This window comes from Thermobia domestica, chromosome 16 (assembly GCF_964235325.1).
Source record: "Thermobia domestica chromosome 16, izTheDome1.hap1.1, whole genome shotgun sequence".
Taxonomy (NCBI): domain Eukaryota; kingdom Metazoa; phylum Arthropoda; class Insecta; order Zygentoma; family Lepismatidae; genus Thermobia; species Thermobia domestica.
Genome location: NC_137469.1, coordinates 9118619 through 9128136, shown reverse-complemented (window position 1 = coordinate 9128136; position 9518 = coordinate 9118619). Strand labels below are relative to the sequence as shown.

Here is a 9518-nt window from a genome sequence, read left to right as displayed (position 1 = left end):
CTAGTTATTTTAGGAATAGCTTGTTTTGTTATTCAGCGTAAGCATTTACTGATGGTTTTGTTAAGACTTGAATTTATTGTGCTGATAAGTTTTTTACTTCTATCTTATTCTTTAGGTAGCCTATATGTTGAAAATTATTTTTGTTTATTGTTTCTAACTTTTAGTGTTTGTGAAGGTAGTCTGGGGTTATCAATTTTGGTGTCTATTGTGCGAACTCATGGAGGTGATTATTTAAATTCTTTAGTTGTGTTACGATGCTAAAATATTTAATATTTATGTTGTTTTTGATGCCTTTAGGTTTTAACTTTAAATTATGGTGAGTTGTTCAGTTTTGTCTTATTGGAGTTTGTTTTTTATTTATAATAAGAAATAGTATAGGATTAGTTCCCTGGGAGGTAGGCTATTATTTGTGGAGTGATAGTTTGAGTTATTCATTGATTTTATTAAGTATTTGAATTGTTATTCTTATTATTATGGCTAGAGAAGGTGTCTTGAGAAGTTCATTTTATAGTGCAAGCTTTATTAGTTTAGTTTTATTGTTACTTATTTTACTTTACTTGAGATTTTCTTCCTCTAGATTGTTTATTTTTTATTTTTTATTTTTTTTTTTTTTTTGAGAAAGAGTTCTTTAATTCCTACACTATTTTTAATTTTGGGTTGAGGCTATCAACCCGAACGAGTACAGGCAGGAATATATTTATTATTTTATACTTTGTTTGCTTCACTTCCACTTTTGATTGGTATTTTTTATTTGGAATATATTAAGGGTAGTTTATTGATAATTAATATGAGAAGTGTAATAGATTTAGGAATTACATATTATATGTGATATTTTGCTTTAGTTATTGCTTTTTTAATTAAAATGCCTATATTTCTGGTTCATCTTTGGCTACCTAAAGCACATGTTGAAGCACCTGTAAGTGGCTCAATAATTTTGGCAGGAGTTTTATTGAAGTTAGGAGGATACGGTCTATTACGTATTATGTATTTTATAGAAAATGTAGCTGTAAGTATAAATTTAATTTGATTTGGCATTAGAGTTGTGGGTATTTGATCAGTTAGATTAGTATGTTTACGACAAGTTGATGTAAAGTCTTTAATTGCCTATTCTTCTGTTGCCCATATAGGCTTAGTGTTGATAGGTTTACTAATGATGGGACTATGAGGATTTAGAGGCGCTCTTACATTAATAATTGCTCACGGTCTGTGTTCTTCAGGATTATTTTGTCTTGCAAATATTTCTTATGAGCGCCTAGGAAGTCGAAGACTGTTAATTAATCGTGGAATACTGTCTTTTATGCCGAGTTTAGGGTTGTGATGGTTTTTATTAAGAATTGCTAATATAGCTGCACCACCAACATTAAATTTATTAGGAGAAATTAGTTTGTTAAATAGAATTGTTGGTTGATCTTGATTGAGTATATTGGGGTTAGCCTTGCTTTCTTTGTTTAGAGCTGCCTATAGACTATATTTATATTCATATACCCAACATGGAATGCCTTATTCTAATTTATATTCTTGTGGAGGAGGAAGTGTGCGGGAATATTTATTATTGATATTACATTGGTTGCCTTTAAATTTATTAATTTTTTTTGCAGGACCGAGATTCTTATAGTTGTAGTTGCTTGAGTAGTTTAGAATAAAATTTTAGTTTGTGGAACTAAAGAAGGTTTAGATTGCCCTTAGGCCATGGTTTGACCTTTTTCAATTTGTATGACTAGATTTGCCTTTTTAAATAGAATAAGTATTCTTTTATTTATAATAGGCTTGAGTTTTTTAATCAATAGATATAGTGTATTTATTGAGTGAGAAGTTATTTATTTTAATAGAAATAAAATTATTATAACTCTTCTATTTGACTGAATATCATTTATGTTTATAAGATTTGTACTTTATATTTCTAGAATAGTAATTTATTACAGTGAACAATATATAAGATCCGAGCGATACCTTAATCGGTTTATTATGCTTGTATTAATATTTGTTCTTTCAATAGTTTTATTAATTGTTTCTCCTAATTTAATTAGAATCTTACTTGGTTGGGATGGGTTAGGATTAGTATCATACTGTTTAGTTATTTACTACGAAAATGTGCGGTCTTATAATGCAGGCATGTTGACTGCCCTTTCTAATCTTATTCGAGACGTAGCAATTTTATTGGCTATTGCTTGAATATTGAATTATGGAAGTTGAAATTATGTCTTTTATTTGCATAGAGTTTTAAATAAAAATGAGATAGTAATTATTTCTAGCTTGATTATTTTAGCAGCAATAACGAAAAGTGCACAAATTCCTTTTTCTGCGTGACTGCCAGCAGCAATAGCTGCTCCTACACCAGTATCAGCATTAGTTCACTCTTCTACACTTGTAACTGCTGGAGTTTATCTGTTAATTCGTTTTAGAGACGTTTTACTGAGTGTTTATATGGGAGATGTATTGCTTTTATTATCAGGATTGACAATATTCATAGCTGGTATCGGTGCTAATTATGAATATGACTTAAAGAAGATTATTGCTTTATCTACTTTAAGCCAGCTTGGTCTTATAATAATAATTTTGTCTATAGGATTTCCTGTATTAGCTTTTTTTCATTTATTGACACATGCTTTATTTAAGGCATTACTTTTTTTATGTGCAGGAGCAATTATTCATGGTGTGGGCGATACACAAGATATTCGTAGAATATGAGCATTTGTAAGTCAGATGCCACTCACTTTATCTTGTTTAAATGTAGCTAATTTGGCTTTATGTGGAATACCATTTTTAGCTGGATTTTATTCTAAGGACTTAATTTTGGAAATTTCTTCTTTGTCTTTAATTAATGTAGTCAGCTTTTCCTTATTGTTTTTTTCTACAGGCCTAACTGTATGCTATTCAGTACGTTTAAGATTTTATTTGACGGGTAAGGCCTTTGGGGGTGCTAATATTCATTCTATTAGTGATAATGAAGGTTGAGTTATATGTAAGGGAATATTAGGATTGGTAGTAATGGCAATTTTAGGAAGTACGACATTGAGTTGACTGATTTTTCCTACTGTTAATTGTGTAGTTCTACCTTTACATCTAAAAATAGGTGCCCTACTTGTGAGTGTAGTAGGTTTGTGGGTTGGTATTTTATTATCAAGCTATTCTATTGGACAGTCTTTAGTGTGTATGAAATTTTATTTTAGTTCTACAATAATAGGAAGCATGTGATTTTTACCTTATTTATCAACAAATTATATTATTAAATTACCTTTATATGTAGGGGGTGCATATTATAATAACATTGATCAAGGGTGGAGAGAATGTCTTGGCGCTCAAGGCATGTATAGTAGTTTTAAGGACGGTTCAATATTAATTCAACATTCACAAGATAATTTATTTAAAATGTATTTATTAATTTTTTTAATCTTTACAATTTTCCTCTGCTTCTTTATATTTGTGTATTTAGGTAGCTTATACCGAAAGCATAGTATTGAAGATACTAAGAAGAATTATGTTCCCTAAATATACTCCCTGAGAAGAGCACTCTCTTTTTTACCCCGAAAAGGTAATGTAATATTTATACTAAGGGTGTTATAATTATTTTATATTAAGAGATGTTAACGGTACAATCCGCTAAAGATAAAGTTAGCAGCTTCTTCTTGATTATTCACATCTCCTTAGTTGGGGCGTAGGAATACCCAGTACTATCATTAACAGTGAAATGCCTCTTTTTGGCTTCAACTAACAAGCAGGGGTCAAGAGACCAAAGGTTCAGGTCGAAACTGAGTGCAATTGTTTGCTTCCTACTTATAAGATAAGTTAAGAGCAACACCTTTTGGATGCAAACCAAATATTATATTTAACTATTATCCCATCTTATTAGTCGGCTCATGTTAGAGATCCTTGATTTCATTCATGATAAAGGCCCACTAGGAGAATTACTAAGAATGTTAATCTAACGAGAGATCAGGATAACGTATTAGTGCTGTTAATAGTAATTGTTATTGGGAGTAGAAGGGCAATTTCTACATCGAAGATGAGGAAGATTACAGCAATAAGGAAGAATCGTAATGAGAAAGGAATTCGAGCTGATGATTTAGGGTCGAATCCACATTCAAAGGGGGAATTTTTTCTCGGTCATTAATAACTTTTTTGGAAAGAAGAGTTGAAATGGCTATAACGATTAAGCAAATAATAATAGTTAATAGACCAGTTGTTAAAACTGTATTAATTACCTATTTCATTTAAATGATCCTTTTGATTGGAAGTCAAATATACTATATATATTAAATAGGCTAACCTCCTCATCAATAAATAGAAATATAAAGGAATAGTCACACTACATCTACAAAATGTCAATATCAGGCAGCATCCTCAAATCCAAAATGGTGTGTAGGAGAAAAATGTGATAAAAGGTGACGTAATAAACAAGTGGCTAGGAATGTAGAACCAATGATAACGTGAAGACCGTGGAAGCCTGTTGCTATAAAGAATGTTGAACCTTAGACAGCGTCTGCAATAGTGAATGGGGCTTCATAATACTCGTATGCTTGCAACGCAGTAAAGTATAAGCCAAGGAGGATTGTGAGTAGTAGACCTTAAGTGGCTTGAGTGTGGTTACCTTCTATTAATCTGTGATGAGCTCATGTTACAGTGACTCCTGAGGCGAGTAGAATTGCAGTATTGAGTAAAGGAATATGCATTGGGTTAAATGGAACGATGCCTGTTGGAGGTCAGAAAGATCCAATTTCTACTGTTGGTGCTAGTCTACTGTGAAAGAAGGCCCAAAAAAATGAAACGAAAAAGAATACCTCAGAAATAATAAATAAGATTATACCTCACCGAAGTCCTAATGTAACTTGTATAGTGTGCAATCCTTGATATGTTCCTTCTCGAGTCACATCCCGCCATCATTGAATTATGGTTAATAATGTAATTAGTATGCCTAGGAAGAATAGGGAAGCATCATATTGATGAAATCACTTAGTGAGACCTGTGGTTGTAATTAAGGCCCCTAGAGCTCCAGTAAGTGGTCAGGGGCTTTGATCAACAAGGTGGTAAGGGTGATTTGTGGTGCTGACATAAGTAACTTCTCTCGAATACAGTGTGACTAGGACGGCGAATACATATGATTGAATTACTGCAACAGCAGATTCTAGTATTAGAAGGGTAATTTGTCCAATTATTAGTAATGAAAGCATGGAAAGGGATAAAGAAGGGCCTGTATTGCCTAGTAAGGTTAAGAGGAGATGCCCTGCAATTATATTCGCTATTAATCGAACAGCTAGGGTTCCAGGTCGAATGATGTTACTAATTATTTCAATGCATACTATAAATGGTATGAGAGGGGCCGGAGTTCCGGAAGGAACGAGATGGGCAAATATATGTTGAGTGTGATTAATTCAGCCGTAGATTATGAAACTTATTCAAAGGGGGAGGGTGAGAGTTAACGTAAAAGTTAGATGTCTAGAGCTGGTAAATACATAAGGGAATAAGCCTATAAAATTATTAAATAGGATGAAGGAGAATAAAGAAATAAATAGGAAGGTTCTTCCTTGATGACTAGTGGGGCCAAGAATAGTTTTGAATTCCTTATGAAGGGTTAGGGTAATTTTATTTCATAAAATGTTTGGCCGTCCTGGCAAGAATCAAAATGGGATTGGAATAATTAGAAGTCCAATTACTGTTCTAAGTCAGTTAAATGATATGTTTATGATTGAAGTAGAGGGATCAAATGTTGAAAAAAGATTTGTTATCACTTTCAGTTTATAGTTGTCTTTTAATGTTAGTGCTATCTAGGGAAGGATAAGGCGTATTTGAATTAAAATATATAATAGATGCAAATAAAAGGTAGCACAAGGAAAATATAATAAATAATATGAGTCATTTTAGGGGAGATATTTGTGGGATAGAAAAATACTATAAGTAGTAACTTAAGCTTGACATGCTTACGTTATAATTTAACTAATTTTTCCATTAGGAGTAATTGTTACTTTACTATCTTTTGGTTTAAGAGACCATTGCTTACTTTCAGCCACCCAATGAAAGTTCTTGTATTATTTTTGTTATTTAGTTAATAAATACTGAATGAGGGCAGGCCTCAACAACAATTGGTATGAAACTGTGATTTGCACCACAAATTTCTGAACATTGGCCGAAGAATAGGCCTGTGCGTGTAATATTAGCTGCTACTTGATTTAAACGTCCTGGGGTAGCATCTGCTTTAATACCAAAGGCGGGCATAGCTCATGAGTGAAGAACATCGGCAGCGGTGATTAAGATACGAATGTCAATATTAATAGGTAATACGATGCGATTGTCTACATCTAGAAGACGAAATGAATTAGGAATTATTTCATTGATGGGCACTATGTAAGAATCAAATTCTGTTAAGGAGAAGTCAGAATATTCATAACTTCAGTATCATTGATGTCCAATTGTTTTAAGAGTAATTGCTGGCTGGTGAATTTCATCTAGTAAATATAAGAGTCGTAAAGATGGAAGGGCGATAAAGATTAGTGTAATAGCAGGCAAAATTGTTCAAATAGTTTCTAGGGTTTGGCCCTCTAATAAGTTACGGTTAATATATGCGTTTGGTAGAAGAGAGGCTAGTAAATAGCCTACGAGAACTGTAATTATAGTTACAATGAGTATTGTATGATCATGAAAAAATACTATTTGTTCTATTACAGGGGATGCTGCATCTTGAAGTCCTAGTTGATTTCAAATGGCCATTTCTAAAGAAGATGGTTATTCTTATGTTTGGGGCTTAGGCCCAATGCACTTATCTGCCACCTTAGAAGTTTGTTAGTAAGGGAAGTTCTGCATAACTATGTTCTGCTGGCAGTAAGTTCTGGAATCATTCTAAAGATGTTGTTTGTTGATCCGAAAAGACTACTGGCCGAGCTCTCGCAAAGGCTTCTCATATAATAATTACAAGTACTAGCACGGCGATGAAGGAAAGGAATGAGCCAATACTTGATACTATATTTCATGTAGTGTAGGCATCTGGATAATCTGAATATCGACGAGGTATCCGACAGTAAATAGCAAAATAAAACCTAAAGTTCATAAGATTGAAGCTGAGTAAGTTATTTGTGCCCCATGAAGTGTGGCAATTCATCTGAATACCTTAATTCCTGTAGGAACAGCAATGATTATTGTGGCAGCAGTAAAATAGGCACGGGTATCAACGTCTATACCGACAGTGAATATATGATGAGCCCAAACAATAAATCCTAGGAATCCAATTGCCAGTATTGCATAAATTATTCCTAAAACGCCAAATGTTTCCTTTTTACCACTTTCTTGGGTTACAATATGTGAAATTATACCAAATCCCGTTTTTTTATATTTTTTTACATTGCTAGCGATAGCTAGCTACCTCTGAGAGGGTTACGCCCTCTTTTAGGGAAATGATGTTAAGAGACAGAGGGGTATAAGGTTTGTGGTTGGTCTAAGTGGTTTAAGAGACTTTATTCATAGTAGTAAGAGATTTAAGGAACTTTTCGCTCCTTAACATTAGGTTTAAAGGTACAAATAAATATATATAGACACAAGAGAATAATATATATATATAACTGTTATGAACATCAAAGTAGAAATATGAAAAGAATAATAATAACAATAAATGAGAAACATTCTAAACAATACGGGATATATAAATATGAGGAAAGCATAAAGTGATTGTTCGTGGTATTATAGCATAATAATTAATGATGGTGAGTGATGAGATGAGGTGCAAGCACAGGACAACACAAAGGAAAATATTAGCAGACAGATGCAGTTATCTTCTTGCCTAGGGGGACTCTAGGCTATGATGAGAGACGTAATGGACCCAGGTTACTATGAGGAAATTACCGTGCGTGAAATGATGGAAAAATGAGTGGTAAATGAGCATGAGTGACGTAATCATTTAGCAAGACCAGGGAGGGGTCATCGGGGGGAAGCGTGTAATGATGTAATGTAAACATAAGAGATAAGGGAGTGTGAAAATACCGGGTAGGTGTGGGATGTAGTGCTATGTAGTGCATAGTCTCGAAAAGTAAAGGATGTTGGGTTTGAAAACGGCGACGTATGTATGACAGTCGAAGAGTTTCGAGGTAGTACTGCAAGGCAGGAAAAGTAATGTGCTGATAGAGTTCCTGTGTTGGGCTAGGTAATTCGATACGATAAGCTATGCGGAAGGCGTAGCGTTCAAGGATAAGAAGTTTGTTCTGGAATTTTTCTGATGCGGCAATCCAGGCTGTGAAACCATATGTTAGAGTAGGGCGGAGAAAGACTTTATAAGTGTTTAAGACTGTATGAGCTTGTAGACCCCATGTCGTTCCTGCGAGACGTTTAAGCAAATTCAGGCGATTGTAAGCTTTTGTTAAGATTGTTTTAAGGTGGTGCGTCCAGGTAAGATGTTTGTCATACGTGATGACTAAGTAGGTGACTGTGTTAGTAACTAGCAATGGAACGTCGTCCACATAGAGAGAAAGGCAACGTGGATTTCGGCGGACTTTGGTAGTTTTCTTTGGCGGAATAAAGAGGATGGCCTGAGTTTTAGTAGCATTTTTGGTGAGTCTCCAATGTCGACACCAGAGGAAGAAGTCAGTGATGGCTGTTTGTAAGACGTTGTTGATATGCTGGATAGATGTTCCTAGAGCAAGAAATGCGGTGTCATCTGCATACTAGAAAGAATAGACTTTATCTGGAAGACGTGGCATGTCAGCAACGAACAGAATGTATAATAGAGGTGAAAGTGCGGATCCTTGGGGAACTCCTGAGAGTAAGAAGATCGGGTGAGACAGATGTTCGTTTATGGCAACATACGTGAGACGCCCAGAGAGAAAGTTAAAGATAAGCCTTATGTATGCTATAGGAAGTTGGAGCCTGAACAGTTTGTGAATAAGTCCGAGATGCCATCCCAAATCCCGGAAGAATTAAAATGTAAACTTCAGGATGACCAAAGAATCAAAATAGGTGTTGGTATAAAATTGGATCTCCCCCTCCTGAAGGATCAAAAAAGGAATATTCATAAAAAGAATAAAAATAACTAAAAACATTTTATGTTTTCCATAATCGGTCATAATAATATTGTTGTAAACCTGTGAATAATCTGACAACAGTTACACAGATAGCAGTGCTTCCATCTGTTTTATTTATTTGTTAATCTTGTGTCTTAGCGTATATGAATATAAGATAGCAGAACTGTTGTCAGACGATTCACAGGGTTACAACAATATTGTTGTGACCGATTACAGAAAACATAAAACACTATTCGTTACTTGGCATAAATGCCAAAGATATGTCGCAAAGCTTTGTTCATATTAAATAAAAAGTACCAATGCAAATTCTCTCAGGTAGTAACTAGCTATTTCCGATACTCAGTGAAACCCACCTCCACCCACCCAGGGTCCTTCAAGATCATGAACTATGAACTATGCAGTTTACAGAACAGAACAGAGAGACAAGGCCGTAAGGGAGGCACAGCCGTCCTAGTAAAACAACAACTACCCCATGATGAACTTCAGCTACCGCCCCTGCAGTGCATCGAAGCTACCGGA

General features: G+C 34.4%; 1 pseudogene; it reads left to right on the top strand.

Annotated features, from left to right (window-relative positions):
- The first annotated feature begins 254 nt into the window (after nucleotides 1-254).
- On the top strand, nucleotides 255-4743 carry LOC145672406 (NADH-ubiquinone oxidoreductase chain 4 pseudogene; annotated as a pseudogene).
- The last annotated feature ends 4775 nt before the right edge of the window (nucleotides 4744-9518 follow it).